This window comes from Gadus macrocephalus, chromosome 20 (genome assembly GCF_031168955.1).
Source record: "Gadus macrocephalus chromosome 20, ASM3116895v1".
Classification (NCBI taxonomy): domain Eukaryota; kingdom Metazoa; phylum Chordata; class Actinopteri; order Gadiformes; family Gadidae; genus Gadus; species Gadus macrocephalus.
Window position 1 is genome coordinate 21,009,655 of NC_082401.1, and position 17,182 is coordinate 21,026,836.

General features: G+C 41.3%; 1 long non-coding RNA gene across 1 annotated transcript; it reads left to right on the forward strand.

The window, feature by feature from the left end:
- Positions 1–978: 978 nt before the first annotated feature.
- On the forward strand, positions 979–2,545 carry LOC132448624 (uncharacterized). Its single transcript, XR_009523395.1, has 2 exons — positions 979–1,158; positions 1,534–2,545. It is a non-coding gene; the product is annotated as an uncharacterized LOC132448624 (long non-coding RNA).
- Positions 2,546–17,182: the final 14,637 nt, after the last annotated feature.

Below are 17,182 nucleotides of genomic sequence, written 5' to 3' on the forward strand. Positions count from 1 at the left end.
GACTTGTTCAATGTGTTACGTTTGTGGGCATTTTTCTCCATGCCACGTTTTTATTTTGGTAGGTATATTCTTGAACAGAAGTTCTTACCACATATTTTGTGGTAAGAAAAGTACATAATAAACCTTTAAATCCATGCAAAGTGTATTCTGAATACAGCAATATGTATATGTAGTTCTGTACCAACCTTTGCTTCAATGTATTATGAACCTCATTATACCAACTCTATGTATTTTAGCAACTTTGAGTGTGGTAGACAACGTAGCAAAAAAAAAGTGATCTTGTGATTCAACATCTCACTTAGGCTACATCTCTGAGACTCTTGGTGGTGTTCCTTGCCTTCCTGCTGAAAACCAGTGAAATCAGGACACCCAGGAGAAAACTCCCCATCATTTCCTGGGGCTCAATTTGTCAACCAGTTGGTTCATTATTTCTATTCCACACTGTTCATTTTAATTTATGTGTGAAAGGTGGCTATTTAGTACTAAAGAATGTGATTGTAGGAGTGAATGAGTAGGAGTGTGAAGGATACTGTCAGAGTGACACTCACTAGTAGACCTTAGCTCTACAGTTGAATGCTGTGTTGCTGCTAACAAATACATTCTCAATTTAATTGTTGGCTCTCAAGAATAAATTTAGCCCAGTTTGAATCAATTACAATGTTTTAGTTATATAATTTATATAGTTACATAATTAATTCTTAAAACAGTTAATGCACAATATATGTGTGCCTTTACATATTCTCAATGCTTAAGAGTTCAAATAATACTTTCACTTTGTTATTGTCTCCGGGTCAGAACAGAGGTCAGAGAGTACTTTACAAGTAGCCTAACTGCAAGTTTCTCAACTATGTACAATGGCACTGCTGGGTATGTTGTCACGTTTTCCACACGATACAAATAGACACGTAGACTAGCGTTTGTTTGTAAAGCATCAGAATCTAATCGAAAAAGGACGTTTCAATGTTTACTTTAGCTGCTTCTCCAATTAAGGTATGCTATGCGTAGATCGCTAATCGCGTGGCGTGTCCAACACCTGCACCGTGCCTCTGGCTCCGGGTGATCCCCTTGACCGAACGTCGCTCAAGACCTCCTGGCACCTCTGGAATCGGGGACACGCTACTTCTACACATGGATTAACGTGAGTGAAATACTTAATTTGTCTCAAAGGGTTTACACTTTGCAACGCACTTTGAGCGTACACTGAAGCATCATCAGTCCTCCGACGTAGCGACACGGTTCATTGTCTGTGTCAAAGTAAATAGTTTCTTTATTTTGATGAACTCCTCTGGTGCGGTTTGGTTATTAATGAGCTTTTTGATATTGTAGGTGAACCATATCGTTATATTCACAAAGCGGCCTCACACAAAACCTAACATTATCAAACTTCTTCGCGAATTTTTTTTAGTTTTCCTTGCATGAAAAATGATCATTTAAATCCACAAACAACATGTGTAATCCAGGGCATATAAAGACTGGGACCAGAAAATAATTACTTTCTCCATTGAAACCCATTCATATTTTTCGATCTCATAGGCGTGACTTCGCGACTCTATGCTAATCCATGTGTCCACGTGATGACATTACTTGGAAAAAATACTCCTGACATTTTTAACACTACATGGCATGCCTACCGTAACTTTCCCTAGAAAGTAGAATATGAATTCTGTAGCCTACATGATCTTAAAACACATTTTAACACTGGAGAAATGGCAGTCGAAATAGGATCTCTCACTCTCCCCTGTGTGCTGTGTCTGAGACATCCAGTGGGCGTTCAAACAATGTTCATCCTACCCTGAGAGCAGGCCCATAAAAGAGAGAACTTGCTCACAGTCTGTCTCTGGCACCTCCTGAGTGCGGTACTCAGACAAGACTTCCGTTTGGGGGGTGCTGGTAATTCACCTTTGGTTTGTTTTGTAGTTGGATGTCTCGTGTTGTTTTGGTTTGCTCACTGCAACCTGCTGGTTTGACAACGCGGTGTGCTTGGCCCAGTCGTCTCCCCTTCTTCTGTTTGTTCTGATCTCCAGACCTTGTTTGTTGTTAGGCTGTATTTTTTTAATGCATACACTGGTCCATCATCCAATTGTTGCTTCTGTAGTTGGTCAATTATGTCATTGCATCATTTGTTTTGTGTCTGCAAACCAATATTTGACAACTGTGTACAGCAGTGTTTCCGAAACTTTTTCTATCGCGACCCAATTCACAATAGGCCTTATCTATAAAATCGTGAACAAATTTGTGCATAAATCACAACTTTGTTTAATGCATCCATGTGCCACTTGCTATTGAAAATATACAACACGTATTAAATACTCTGCCCTAAATGAGACAATGCAAATGTGTTTTTAGGTTCAATTTATTTGGCGACCCAATTCAAATCTGTGGGTCGCGGGAGATTTGAATTGGGTGTACAGCATACCACACACACACACACACACACACACACACACACACACACACACACACACACACACACACACACACACACACACACACACACACACACACACACACACACACACACACACACACACACACACACACACACGTCGGTTGGGGATCCTTGAAATATCCTACAACTGGTGTCAGTGATTTGAGGTCAGGACAAATGTATTCTGTACAGGTATTAGCTTTTTCCTGCTGTGTTTGTAGGTGTCAAAAGGAACATTTTTTAGTCTGATTTAGTAATTTGAGTCCACAGATTATGAATTCCGTAACGCTCCACAGTTTTCTGAGAAGAATTGAGGCGAACACCAGGGGGTATAAAAAAAAAATAGATTCACATGATAATAATAATCACGATTCTTATCTTCTTTGAATCGTTTCACAAGCTCCAAAAACCCCCCAACAGCTATTTCATTAGAGTGTTTAGATTATTGCAATTGTTCATTTGCCACACCCCCTTTCCTAGTGCACAGCGGACTGCAGTAGCTCCTGAAATTAGCCCCCCTCTGTACTGAATCATGAAATCGATTTTTAATAGAGTTGTGACCCCATGAATCCAATCTAATCGAAGCGTGACACACCAAAATAATCACACCCTCTCGTGTAACGGTGTTCACACCACAAGATTTTAGCCATATTTTTCAGTCAGTGATGTATGTTTTGGAAATCAAAGGAAAGAATACCCCCGACCGGCGGCATATCGTGGCGTGCACAAGGGGGAAGAGTCTGAGATAGTGATGTAATGGTTACCGGTGTAACGGTAAACCGCGATAAAAATGTTGTCAATGACAATTACCGTTTTCATTTCAAATAACATTATTATCGCGGTGGATAACCGCGCCCGCGGTGTGGAAACCCTGTTCTTAAATCCTTCCCAGCGATTCATCCAAGTCCCCTGAAGTGGCCGCGCAGGCGCACTGTGTAGCCTCCAACATAAGGTTTTTAAGTTTCTTGAAGTTGGTATCATGGCGGAAGGAGGAGACGACAGCGCTCAAGACATCCATCAGCCTTCTAATAGGGATGTGCGTTTCTTGCAAAAATACTATTCAGTATTCGAATAATATTCGATAATCGGTCAATCAAGACCCCCCCCACGTACGCACGCACGCACAAACCCCAAAAAATATTATTCACCACCGGAAGTTGTGAAGGCCCATGCAAGTGAACAGAGCGTTCAATAGCATTGAGAAGAGCCGTGTAATAAATAACGATAGTCATATTCATTATTCGATATACTACATGACTCTGACTATTCGACGATCGTTGCCCATCCCTACCTTCTAAGAGGACTAAGTCTGAAATATGGGCATATTTTGGGTATTTAAAAATGCTGCGATAATTACAGGAGAGACAGTTGTTTGATGTGTGCAGTACAGCGATCTGATGACTATGAAAGTTGTGAATGTGTGGCGGCCATAAGTGACACAGGACTCAACACTTGGCACCCTTGTGCGTTGCAGGAGCACCTGTTGTAAGTGATGCTTGGGCTAATGGAGTTAAACACATAGCAACAGCTGGCTGGGTACTTGTTGAGCCCATAATCAGTCAGACATAGAAGAGGAACACTGAAGATGGATTCTGCCACCCTCTCCCCCACCCCCCCCCCCCTGCCTAAGCTTCTCCTGCTCCGTGTGTGTGTGTGTGTGTGTGTGTGTGTGTGTGTGTGTGTGTGTGTGTGTGTGTGTGTGTGTGTGTGTGTGTGTGTGTGTGTGTGTGTGTGTGTGTGTGTGTGTGTGTGTGTGTGTGTGTGTGTGTGTGTGTGTAAAGTCAGCACAGCAAGTCTGGCTACTGAGAGGCTGTTAATGTTCATGCTTTTCCCAATTTGTAAAAGCAAATCTCATCCTTAGTTGAGAATGTTCTTTGTTGTTTCCAAGTACACAGTAGGAGGCATCACAGTGTGATTTGTTTAGTTGCAGGAGCAACAGGCAGTATTTACATGTTTAATGGGACAAACATTGATCCTGGCTCATCTGTGGCTCTCCGTAGTTAACACTCAGGTGGTCTCTATTTACACAGCTGGGTCTGGCCATTCTGCATTAACATGGACCCTCCTTGTGCTATTGCAATTCACACAAATACATATTTGGGAATACAACTGATGGTGAAATGGGCACTTGCCTGGTCACCGTGTGGAACAAACGATGTCTTCACAACCATATGGAGTTGGGCTAGTTTTACAGAACACTGTTTTTACACAAGTGTTTTGAATCTTCAATTCGCACATTGGAAACGGTTCTGAGATTGAAATGCAAATGGATGTTTCCTCCGTCTAACATGTGGTAACGGCTTTACTAGAGATATAGACACGTACACTGAATTCAATCTAGATGAACTAGCAATGGGTTATCGCTTGTTAATCTAGATTCAGAAATGGTTGTAGATGGTCCCTGGTGTTTACGGGGCCATTGTGTTCATTTTGGTAATCTTATTTTTTCCTGGAGTCATACCTAATGTTTGAAAAAGCATCCAAGATTGCAAGTACTTATGTCGCCCAGTATAATTAGGCCATGAGAGGTAGGAGACTGGGAGGCACTTTGAGGTCTGCTGTAGAGTGACCTTTCATTTGCGTCACAACAGCCTCAAATCTGATTCATGGTATGCATTTTTAAGACAGGTGTTTAATGCAGAACCAAATAATTTCAGAATATGCAGCTAAATATTCTTTCATTGGGATGCTTCTGGTTTTGAATGAATTGAAACAATACGAAAATAAAGCACCTTTCCCACTTGACAAAAAATTACCAAAAAACGGAATGCCACAAAATGTGTCGAAGCTCCGGACGATAGCGTGCATATGGTCCAAATATCGTGTTTTTATGAAGCTGGCATGGCACGGGATGAAGTGTTTGTGCACTGTAAAAAATAACTGCTGCATCTCTGTGCTTTGTTCACTCTTTTCATAAAAACCCAGCCATGTTAGCTCCATAGATCCCAGCTGATAATTGTACACATAACTTCTTGTTATACATCCATGAGTGATAAGCAGTGTATGCAGACACAACATTACATTTTAGATTTGTGAACGAAACTGGCTGTAGTCAAACACTCATATGAAAAACCTACTCTTTTCTGAAATGTAATGTCACTTTAACTGTTAACGGTTCATCCCTAAAATCATTATTTGACCTTGACAGATCATGAATCCTACAGCGTATTCTGGATAGAAATTGAGAATTTAGATAGTCATAATCTCATATGTGCTGTATCTGGGAAAGGACTTTTCCTTCGTGTCCTCTGTTGTCATAAGAAGACATGATCTCTTTCCGTCAAGACGGACAGCTGGGACAATGGACTGGCCAGCTGCCGTGGCCAGGTCCAATACATTTCATAACACACTTTTTAAGACACGTTCTTCAAAGAAGGCTGTTGTGAAGCAGTCTCTTGATTGTAATGGACACCATATAGATAAATCTTAGAAGACATCCAAGGAGCATACTGCCAGTAAAGTTGGTGTCTGTCTGTCTGTCTGTCTGTCTGTCTGTCTGTCTGTCTGTCTGTCTGTCTGTCTGTCTGTCTGTCTGTCTGTCTGTCTGTCTGTCTGTCTGTCTGTCTGTCTGTCTGTCTGTCTGTCTGTCTGTCTGTCTGTCTGTCTGTCTGTCTGTCTGTCTGTCTGTCTGTCTGTCTGTCTGTCTGTCTGTCTGTCTGTCTGTCTGTCTGTCTGTCTGTCTGTCTGTCTGTCTGTCTGTCTGTCTGTCTGTCTGTCTGTCTGTCTGTCTGTCTGTCTGTCTGTCTGTCTGTCTGTCTGTCTGTCTGTCTGTCTGTCTGTCTGTCTGTCTGTCTGTCTGTCTGTCTGTCTGTCTGTCTGTCTGTCTGTCTGTCTGTCTGTCTGTCTGTCTGTCTGTCTGTCTGTCTGTCTGTCTGTCTGTCTGTCTGTCTGTCTGTCTGTCTGTCTGTCTGTCTGTCTGTCTGTCTGTCTGTCTGTCTGTCTGTCTGTCTGTCTGTCTGTCTGTCTGTCTGTCTGTCTGTCTGTCTGTCTGTCTGTCTGTCTGTCTGTCTGTCTGTCTGTCTGTCTGTCTGTCTGTCTGTCTGTCTGTCTGTCTGTCTGTCTGTCTGTCTGTCTGTCTGTCTGTCTGTCTGTCTGTCTGTCTGTCTGTCTGTCTGTCTGTCTGTCTGTCTGTCTGTCTGTCTGTCTGTCTGTCTGTCTGTCTGTCTGTCTGTCTGTCTGTCTGTCTGTCTGTCTGTCTGTCTGTCTGTCTGTCTGTCTGTCTGTCTGTCTGTCTGTCTGTCTGTCTGTCTGTCTGTCTGTCTGTCTGTCTGTCTGTCTGTCTGTCTGTCTGTCTGTCTGTCTGTCTGTCTGTCTGTCTGTCTGTCTGTCTGTCTGTCTGTCTGTCTGTCTGTCTGTCTGTCTGTCTGTCTGTCTGTCTGTCTGTCTGTCTGTCTGTCTGTCTGTCTGTCTGTCTGTCTGTCTGTCTGTCTGTCTGTCTGTCTGTCTGTCTGTCTGTCTGTCTGTCTGTCTGTCTGTCTGTCTGTCTGTCTGTCTGTCTGTCTGTCTGTCTGTCTGTCTGTCTGTCTGTCTGTCTGTCTGTCTGTCTGTCTGTCTGTCTGTCTGTCTGTCTGTCTGTCTGTCTGTCTGTCTGTCTGTCTGTCTGTCTGTCTGTCTGTCTGTCTGTCTGTCTGTCTGTCTGTCTGTCTGTCTGTCTGTCTGTCTGTCTGTCTGTCTGTCTGTCTGTCTGTCTGTCTGTCTGTCTGTCTGTCTGTCTGTCTGTCTGTCTGTCTGTCTGTCTGTCTGTCTGTCTGTCTGTCTGTCTGTCTGTCTGTCTGTCTGTCTGTCTGTCTGTCTGTCTGTCTGTCTGTCTGTCTGTCTGTCTGTCTGTCTGTCTGTCTGTCTGTCTGTCTGTCTGTCTGTCTGTCTGTCTGTCTGTCTGTCTGTCTGTCTGTCTGTCTGTCTGTCTGTCTGTCTGTCTGTCTGTCTGTCTGTCTGTCTGTCTGTCTGTCTGTCTGTCTGTCTGTCTGTCTGTCGAAAGGAACATACATTTCATTCCACCAATAAGATAATGGAGACAAAAAATTGTACCTTTCGTAATTGCTTTACAAATAAATAAGATATAATAGCTTCTTTTTTTTCCCACTGTACTTTTGAAAGTTCAAGGATACAGAAAACGAAAGGTGCATGACATTCACTGAATTTAATTTGGGGATAACATGGATCCCTACAGGTTTCCTCTTCCTGGTTCATTAATATTTTTGCAGTTTGGCTCAGTGTGTGTGTGTGTGTGTGTGTGTGTGTGTGTGTGAAGCACTTGTGCATGCATGCCTGCCTGTCTGTTTACTCAGAGAGAATAGGAATACCTAATCGCGCTTATAGTCGACTGGTGGGAGTTTAATGGTGCAACGTGGACAAAGGAAGAAAGGCAGGAAACTGTGATTGATGCATGTACATAGTCCTAAACTTGGCAGAGAGAGACAGAGGTTATCGAAGCAGATGGTTGACGAAAAAAGTCGCAATGTTAGACCGCAATACAAGAGAAACTACACCGAATGACGTGACAATTAAAAAAATCAACGTCACCTATTGTCACCTTACTCATTATCAATAGTATAAAAAACACACTTTCTGAATTGTTACATTTAACAACCATGCATTATTCAAAATATTTTTTCAGCACATTCTAAAGTTAATGCTGTTTTGTATTAGCCGTTCATATTATCTGGACTACGATTGACATTTTAAATACATATATCTCTAGGCTTATTTTTTTGTTATTCTAACCCTCTATGTTCTATTATTCCGTGACTGATTTGTATAGAGCACATTGAAATAGCACATTTAATTCTTAAGGATAGGTTGAAATGCATGACATAATGCATTAAGGTCAGAAAAATAAAGTGTTAAGAGTGTTATGGTAACAGAATAAAAAATAGCAATAGAATTGTAATTGGGGGGACCTCATATCTCCGATGATTCAAATCTTGGATAGAGACATTTAGTCAACGTTGAGTCTAATAATGTATTCGTAGTGTCCGGAAAATGATGTGTGTGTAACAGTTGGCCGTTCTATGGAAGGCATGGACGGGCTTAATTTGCTTCTAGAAGGAAAAGCTGATAAGTTATGCAATGTTTCTTTGTGGCTTCTTTGAGTCATTTGCTTTGTTACGTTTTGTGTTCAATAAAAGTCCTTATTGGTTGTTTGATAACCCCATGGTGTAATGCCAGTGGATCCATCCAATCATTTTCTTTTCAAGGTAGAGCACATTCTAGACCATAGTCTCATAGGTTCCACAATGTCTCAGAAAAATAGGTATAAAGTTTGGCAGCATTTCAAAAAATAATACCACTCGCACTGGTGAAAGTTATTCTCTGTTGGTAGAATACTCTGGAGTGTATTTTTACAGTTCTACTAAATGATGCTGAAACACATCATTCACATGTATTTTAAAGAAGTAATCAGTCAACAGTTCATATTCTCTATATTGCTAGGGGATTTGTCATGATGGATGTAAATACCATGCATAATCAGAAAGAAATTAGCTCTCCGTATCGACAGAATCCCAGCCACTACTTGATTTCATAGATGTAGTATATTATAATTGCCACTATTACAGTACATAAGACTATTAGTAGGCTCTGAGGAGGCATTTTTTGTCAAAATGAATGCAGATGCTTCTAAGCGGACGCACACATTGTTGTCATATTATGACATGTTTGTTTGTAGAGGCAGCCTGTATAGACAGCTAAGCCAATTATTTTCAAGCATTTAACCACTCAAAAGTCTCAGAAATAGTCACAGAGATAGAGATATCATTGAGCCACATAAAAAAAAATACATGAATCAACGATCAGTTCCTATACTATGATGGCAATGTCTTAGCGTTCACGTGTAAAGTCACTACAATTTGGAATGGGACTCTCTTTTTAAGTTGCATCTCACCAAGTCCGCCACACATGGGCCACAGAGACTGCATCAATCAAAAGGTCTGCCAAACATGTGAAGTTCATTGGGCAATGAATCAGATGCAGCAGCACTCAGTTTCCTCTCCCTTCAACTGAATAAGAAGCACGACCATGACCGCTTGATTTACTGCCTGGGGTCGGGCCCCCACAGTGAGGGGCTGCCTTGGCCACGCTCCTCACCTTGAGCCTCTAGCCCAGAACCTGTCAGCCTTTGAGCTGGACCGCAAGCTGTCCCCCCACCTAAGGCTGAATGATAAATCAATATTGATATCTATTGTGATAAAGTCTGCCACGATAACGGTGATATGATTTTTCAGATATACCTTTTAACAGCATCAATAACTGACCCTTAGTAGTAACTGCCAAGCCATACTGCTAGTGAAACTTTCTAAGTTCGACAACCAACAAATGTCCGCTTTTTCAAGCATTACCCCATACAAATAGAGATCGAAGCGATGCAAAGAAATAATACAACGCCTAAGCATGGTTGAAAAACGAGGCTTCAAGGACAAGGAGCTAATGAGTGTCAAGGATGCTATGTGTATGGATGCTACTGGGAAAAAATATCTTTCCCGAACATCGACCCTTCAGCTCTACTCTCTCTATAGCAGTTGTTTACATATTTATTATTTAATTTAATCAATGTTCAGTATACTTCCTCTTGAATGTCTGTAAGACGTTTGAGTAAGGCATTTGAAATCATGGGAATCACAGCAGTTGTTTACGTATTTATTATTTTATTTAATCATTGTTCAGTATACTAGCTCTCGAATGTTTGAGAGACGTTTGAAACAAGGCATTTGATGTGATGGGAATCATAGCAGTTGTTTATATTTTGTTTTATTCATTCAATGTTTAACGTAAAGCAATGTTGATTCTGTTGAATGTTTGTCACCTATTTGTTCTGATAATAAATAATTGAATATTATAAACCAGAATTAACCTTCTGGTTTCTTTAGTGTACTGTCCTAAGGAGAGTACTCCTTAAACTGTAAATTTAGTATTCTTATTAAATATATATCGGGATAATTATAGTACATGCTACACATGAAACTCCTAAGATGGCGCTATTATATTTGTTCGCTATCTCGGGATATTGGGCAATATCCCGAGATAGCGATCTGAAACTCGGGATATTGCGTGACGGTTGTCTCGTCAGGCTAATATAAACAAATAAACCGCTAAGAAAAAAAAATTATCCCGGCAAAAAGTGTTATCTTGTTTATTTTTGGAGTCTTCAAGTGTAGTAAAACAATTATTCACCTCAGGCTCCGTGAATAGTGGGGAATAGCCTACTAGGCTATTCCCCACTAATCACTTCGTCTTCGGTAATAATTGTTAAATATCGATCATTATACAACAGTTAGTTCCGACCAAGTAATTTGATTCGACAAGAGGCATTCCATGTGTGCTGATAGAGTATTACAGCACTGGAACTTTTAATTATACATGTATCACTCCGCTTTACAGATGTTCTCATAACCGTTAATGTTGTTAACTAGCTAGTGTGTCTTCGTGTTGCTATGCAACAGTTCAGTCCCAGTCCAGTTGCGGATCAATTTATGTTGGCGGAGCCAAATAAATCATGAAATAAACAAACAAATCATAATCTGTTGTTGCTTATTGCTGTTGCTTGTAGAACTGTTGTATAAAGCAAAATCACACTCGAGGTCATGCTGTTGTACTGAATATCAGCACGGCTGTGATTATCTTTGGCACTCGGCCTACAGCCTCGTACCTACGGCCGAATCACAGCCCTGCTGATATTCAGTACAACAGCACTCCCTCTTGTGTGATATTGCTTAAATATAAAAAAACATATTGTGAGGTCATTTTTGCTCATATCCAGCCCTATGAGTCGAGTTTTTGGACATAATGCACCACGATCGCAACCGTCCATAAATAACATTGACACTCGATCAATCATCATACTTCAAAAAGCTATTGCAAGATGGATTTGGCTATGATCAGAGAGTACCATATTTTCTGGTCACTGCATTTAAGAAGACAAAGGCCGCTAGTTTCAACAATACTGAGATTTTGAGATACTTATTCATCGTTTTTTTCATGTATTTACATCTAGGGAAAAATAAGCTTGGGTAATCATAGATATTTTTTCTCGGCAGCTTAACACTATTGTTGAATACACTGTTATTTTACTCTCCTAAACAGAATCAATATAGCATAGGAGCACAGAGCACCCAAATGATAACATGAAAACAGTATGAAATAAAACCGCTGTTACTCCTAAAATAACTGCAGCCCACAATAATGATGGGAGGAATCATTGGTAAGGCCGTGACCTACAGCATAGTCCAGAGGTAAACAAGGTTGGTAGAGCCTTTTTTAAAAGAAGTCTAGGATAGTACATTGGGCTGCTGGGCCCTGTTAGCCATCGCTGTACAGTTATGAAATAACTCAACCTAAGCGATTTCCATTAAGAAAGCATTGGTCCTAATTAGATGTGGACATAAACGCTTTAGATGAGTCGATAAGCGGGAGCCGCCTAATGTGATCAGCAGCAGATTGAAAAGCATTTAATGCAAGGCATTAGCGACCGCCGAAATGGGATTGGAACCCTTTTTCGTGACATTAGCATTGAGCTGGAGTGTACCCAACATTGTGACCCATGAAAAATTGTCACAGCACCTTTTGATGCACTGAAGGGTACATAACGTCTTAGTTTACTGGACTGAATTAAAGGTGACGTATATTAATGGTGTTTTCCCAACAAGTAAACAAAGTATTTTAGTTCCAGAAAACATGTTTTTGAAGCTATTTGCTGGAAATAGCTTTTAGGAAAAGAAATCTTGCCTACCGCTATTCCCCTCTGTTTCAGTCCCTTCAGAATGCGCTGTTTCTGGTGCCTGTAGCTTTAATGCAAATGAGCTGCTGCCCATTGACCAATGAGCTGTCAGACTGAACCACAGCATGGAGGAGAAGGGATTGTTGCCGTTTGTGGACTCCTGGAGCTCTATATCTATAATATAATGATATTATCTATGGGTATTTATATAATATTATGCCTAATATCACGACCAGAAGCTATGTGCACCTCGGATGATATTATGAATCATAAAGACTGCATCTGATGTCTCTGGCACTTCCACAACAAGTAAAGACTATTGGGGGATATCTCGGACATGGTTGAGAAGAATTGGGGGAAAGGAACTTTGTCCTTCACTCTCTGAAGTTCATGAACCGCGACATGGAGGAGAAGGGAATTGTACTCCGGGAGCTGAGGTGCCAGACTTGCCGCCATGCTCCCCGCGCCGGAGCTGCTGGACTGCCGCCGAGACTTACCCTCACCGGACCTGCCTGCTTCGGCGGCAGTTCAGCTCGCGGAGTACACCCGCCGGAGCAGCCGGAAAGCTTCGGCCGCAGTTCAGCTCCCGGAGTACACTGCCGGACTGCCCTTGAAGCTTCGGCGGCGGCCGGTGGGGGTTTGCTCGGCGGCAGTCCAGCAGCTCAGCTCCGGGAGTACAATCCCTTTCTCCTCCATGTCTCCTCCGGACTGCCGCCAAAGCTTCGCCGGCAGTCCGGCAGAGAAAAGGATTGTACTCCCGGAGCTTAGCTGCTCGTCCGCTGGTCCACAAAATCGTAGTTATGCTCTGATTGGAGGGGAGTGGGGAAGTTGGAGGTAATATTCAACTGTGCCCCCTTCCTACGTAGGAGCGGGCGCCGAAACTGACTCGCTCGTTTGGTGACTGTAGGCGGGGTACTTTCAGAAATGCATATCTAACTCAAAAAGAATCATGTACAGGGCCGCCCCGGTGGTTCACCGGGTAGAGCGCGTACCATATAGGCTCAGTCCTGAATGCAGCGACCCGGGTTTGAGTCCTGCCCGTGGTCATTTGCTGCATGTCCTCCCCTCCATCTCCAATTCCTTCCTCTCTATCTCACTATGATAAAGCATTAAAATGCAAAAATAAATCTGTAATATAAATAAGTCTGTTTGCGTGTGGGAGCACCAGAGACCCAAAACTACACCCCAAATCCCAGGAAAAGTGTTGTTTTCATAATATGTCCCCTTTAATATGTTGGGCACTATCTTGCATCCGGCGCAATTGACTTTCTACACTGACGCATGTGTCGTTGCTAATTTGCAACTGGCGCAGACTGTTCTTTTTCCCTCCACCGCCACGCGCCTGTAAATTAGGGAATGATCTTTCACCCCAAGGGGCGGTTCGGCGAAAGGAGGAGGCGTGGTTTGAAGTCAGTGGCGTGTTGTTCAGATGCTATTTTAAGGACACATGCATCATTTTGCTTGTGCACCTCGCGCATACTCTTTGCTTCTCTCATCTACCTAGCCACACATTCTTGGTAAACTATTGTGTATGCGCTGTAAGAACAGCTGATACAGCGGTAATAAGTTGTACTTTTAAATCAATGCATCTGCAAACACACATCGTGTACAAGCCCATAACTTTTAGGATTGAGCATTTGATCATGAGAAAACATTGTGTTACTGCGAGTGGATGTTAAAAAGAATGAATGAATGCGGGCGCGCGTATGTGTAAAATAATTAATGAAAGCGGGCGCGCGTGTGTGTGCGTCCATCTGTTTAATCACACACAAACTAAACACGTAACGCATAATACAGTCCATGGCAATGTATATTAACGGAGGGACACATGCATATTAGTAACACAAGTCGATAACGATAATGCATACAGTACTGGTAAGAAACGATGTTTGTTAATGTATTGCGTATATCATTAAATAGAACCACAGTTACCGCATATCATATGTGTGTTAAGTTTTCTTTGCCGAAATTTATTTGAGGACTCAGTGTTTCTGAAGTTATGGAAGAAAACGCTATTCCATGTGTGAATTAGGCCATAATATTTGGCCATAAACTGAGCCATTTGAAGTTTGAAATTCATGTGGTCATGCATCTGTCTCATCGGAGACTGCAGACGCGCTGTCAAAATATCAACTCAGATTCAAATGCGCTCATGGCTCTTAAAGGGGATGGGAGATTGCACTCTCATTGGTTTATTGCACGTTACGCCCAAACCACACCTACTACGGGTAATTAGGCTACTTCAGACCAACCCTTTTTAGATTTGTGCCGGGCGCCAGAGTCATTTATGCGCCGGTAAAATAGCAACATCGCCATAGAACCGCCCACAAAGCTACTTGCGCTTGGCGCTTCTCACTTGCGTTTCAGACCGTTAAAATAGGGCCCATTATGTTGTATCTCTCAATAACAAAAGCAGTTAATTTATTCATACATATTTACACACAAACATATCTGGCAGATCTTGTGCCATTGTCTTTGTGTTTCTGAGTTTTCAGGACGAGTGTCTTTTTTTAATAATACTGAGAAGATGTATGGGGCATGGTGGCACCGTGAATCGTATCTTTTAAAATAATTGACAAGGCAGATGGCCAGCAGAAAGGACAGCATATTACACAAAGCAATCACTACAATGCTGGCTTGGCAGGAATCAATGACATGGATGCTGGCTGGGGCTTTCTTTCAACATTTATTTATTTAATGTTTTTATGAAGAAAGACAATACATTAATAAAACAATTGAGTACTCTCTTAATGGACCTGTTGGAAATCAGGAGAACAAGCTTTAAACCTACTCGTAAAGAAGTTAAGGACTGATGGTTCAGACTAATGGATTATTAAAGCTAGAAAATAAAGATTTTTCTTTGTTTCTTTATTACTAGCCAGTCTGGCTGGCAAGATGCTGGCTGAGCCAGTAGACTAATTTCTGGCACAGATATAGTCCATAAATATTACACGACGACAAATGCTAAAATTATATACACTATTAATACTATCTACAAATAGTTTGAGATAAAGTGTCGTCTAGTAGAATTACAAAGATGTATAGTATGACATATATTTTCTTAAATTCGCTCATGACCTAGTTAAGCACATCCTTAAAAGTATTATGATAGCTATTTGATATTAGCCTGGAATGCTAGCCATGGCTGCATCCCACATCATGGGTTTGCAAGACCCTGAATGCATGACCCTATAACAAATGGGTTTCATAAACACAGAGCCATATTGGAGCTATGCCCAAATTGTGATCTCTTGGCAAAGCTAAATGGGACTCAAGAGTGCCACCTATCCAGCTATGAATAAAAAATCAATTGCACATAAAAAAACATAAAAGGTACATCTGTGGCAGGTAACCATGAAGCAAGTATGATTATCTATACTAAGATTGGACATAGGAAAAATAAGACACACAGTTAAAGCATAAAATGGTGTGCTTATATATAGGAAAATTGATGTCCCTGGAAAACCTCTTTCAGCTAGATTTCTCTTAAAGGAACAATATGTTACGGTGTCTTTTTTTTTAATGATAAAGTGATCATTTGGGGTATTTCATGGCTCATATGAAATTACACTTCAAAGATTAAGTCATGTTTTAGCACAAGCTCTTTTCGAAGCAGGACGAGGCTTTTTAGGTTGAGTAGAATCAAGAACAATTTTCGCTGAACCAATTTGTTTGACTTGCTTCCATGGCTGCGGCATGCTGTGTTTGTTTGCCAATTTGTTTGATAGCTGCCAACCCAGGGTAGTCTGAGAATAATGAGTCATAACACGACGGCCAAAACGCAAACAAAGTTCCGACCCGGAACAGAAATTTCAAGTGGCTTTAGCAGCATTGTTATAAGAGAAGTTAGTATTTAGACTGGGCATGTTTATTTCATCTGATGACGTATCAAGGTATTTTTATGATTCGGTGCAGATATTTTGTTGAATATAGCCTTTACTTTGAAAAAAATAAAACATAATGGGACATTAAAGTACTATTCTGATAAACTTTTCATAAATACAAAAAAAAAAAAATCCATTCTAGTATTTCATATTATCATACTTTAAAAAAAGGGATTGGATCCGTTGGGTTCATTTTTGTGCAATTGCTTCCTGACATTTCACGACTTGCATTAGATTAATTACATACGACGAGTTGGACATTCGTATGAGTAGGAAATGCTGGCTAGTTATTCATGAGGCATAGCCATGTCCTTTTGAATTATATTTTGAGTCAAGATGAGCTTTTATATGGCATTGGGGTTTCATCAAGTATGACGTGAAGTGTCATCCATGAAGCTTTTCTTGTGCTAGATTAGATGCATTTTAAATACGGGCACCCATCGTCAAACTATAATAGGCTGCTTGTTTTGGCGGAGACCTTAGTTACGTAATGGATCCTATGGTTCTGAATGCAAACTCTGGCGGTTTCTGCTGATTGACAGCAACTCAATACACCATGCTCAGTTTGTGAGGTGCCAGCAGAGAGCGCGCCACATTTCACTCTCACCACCAAGTTGTATCCTCTCTCACCACCAAGTTGTATCCTCTCTCAAGTCTCTTTTCAATGTGGTCCTTCATCTATTTTTTCATCCTCACACGGATTCTCGTTACAAATGTTATGATGCACTCAGAATGCACCCTGCATGTGTAAATGCCATATCTGCATATTTTTTGGGAAAAAAGCTAGGGTGAAATGACTGAATAAAAATTACCTCATCACCAAAGCGACATTGCGTTCATCTCCTGGATCAGGGGCGGTAAATTCCGGCATGCTGGATAGCGACCCGGACCCAGCGCAATAATAAGCCTGTCAGCTTGATTTAACAAGCCTGTGCTGCCTGGTATTATTAGAAACGCCATCAGATTTACAATAATTCATAAATCTTCTGCACTAAAGGGTAAATCAATGGGCGTGCAAGCTTGAACTCCTAAATCTCCTTTTTTCTCTGTCACTTAAATGAATGGAACACTGCAGCAGAGGAAGCACCAGCATTCAGGAGGGCCAGCAATAGGCAGAACATTAATACCAATCATTAGGACTCAATTAGGGGTAAATCA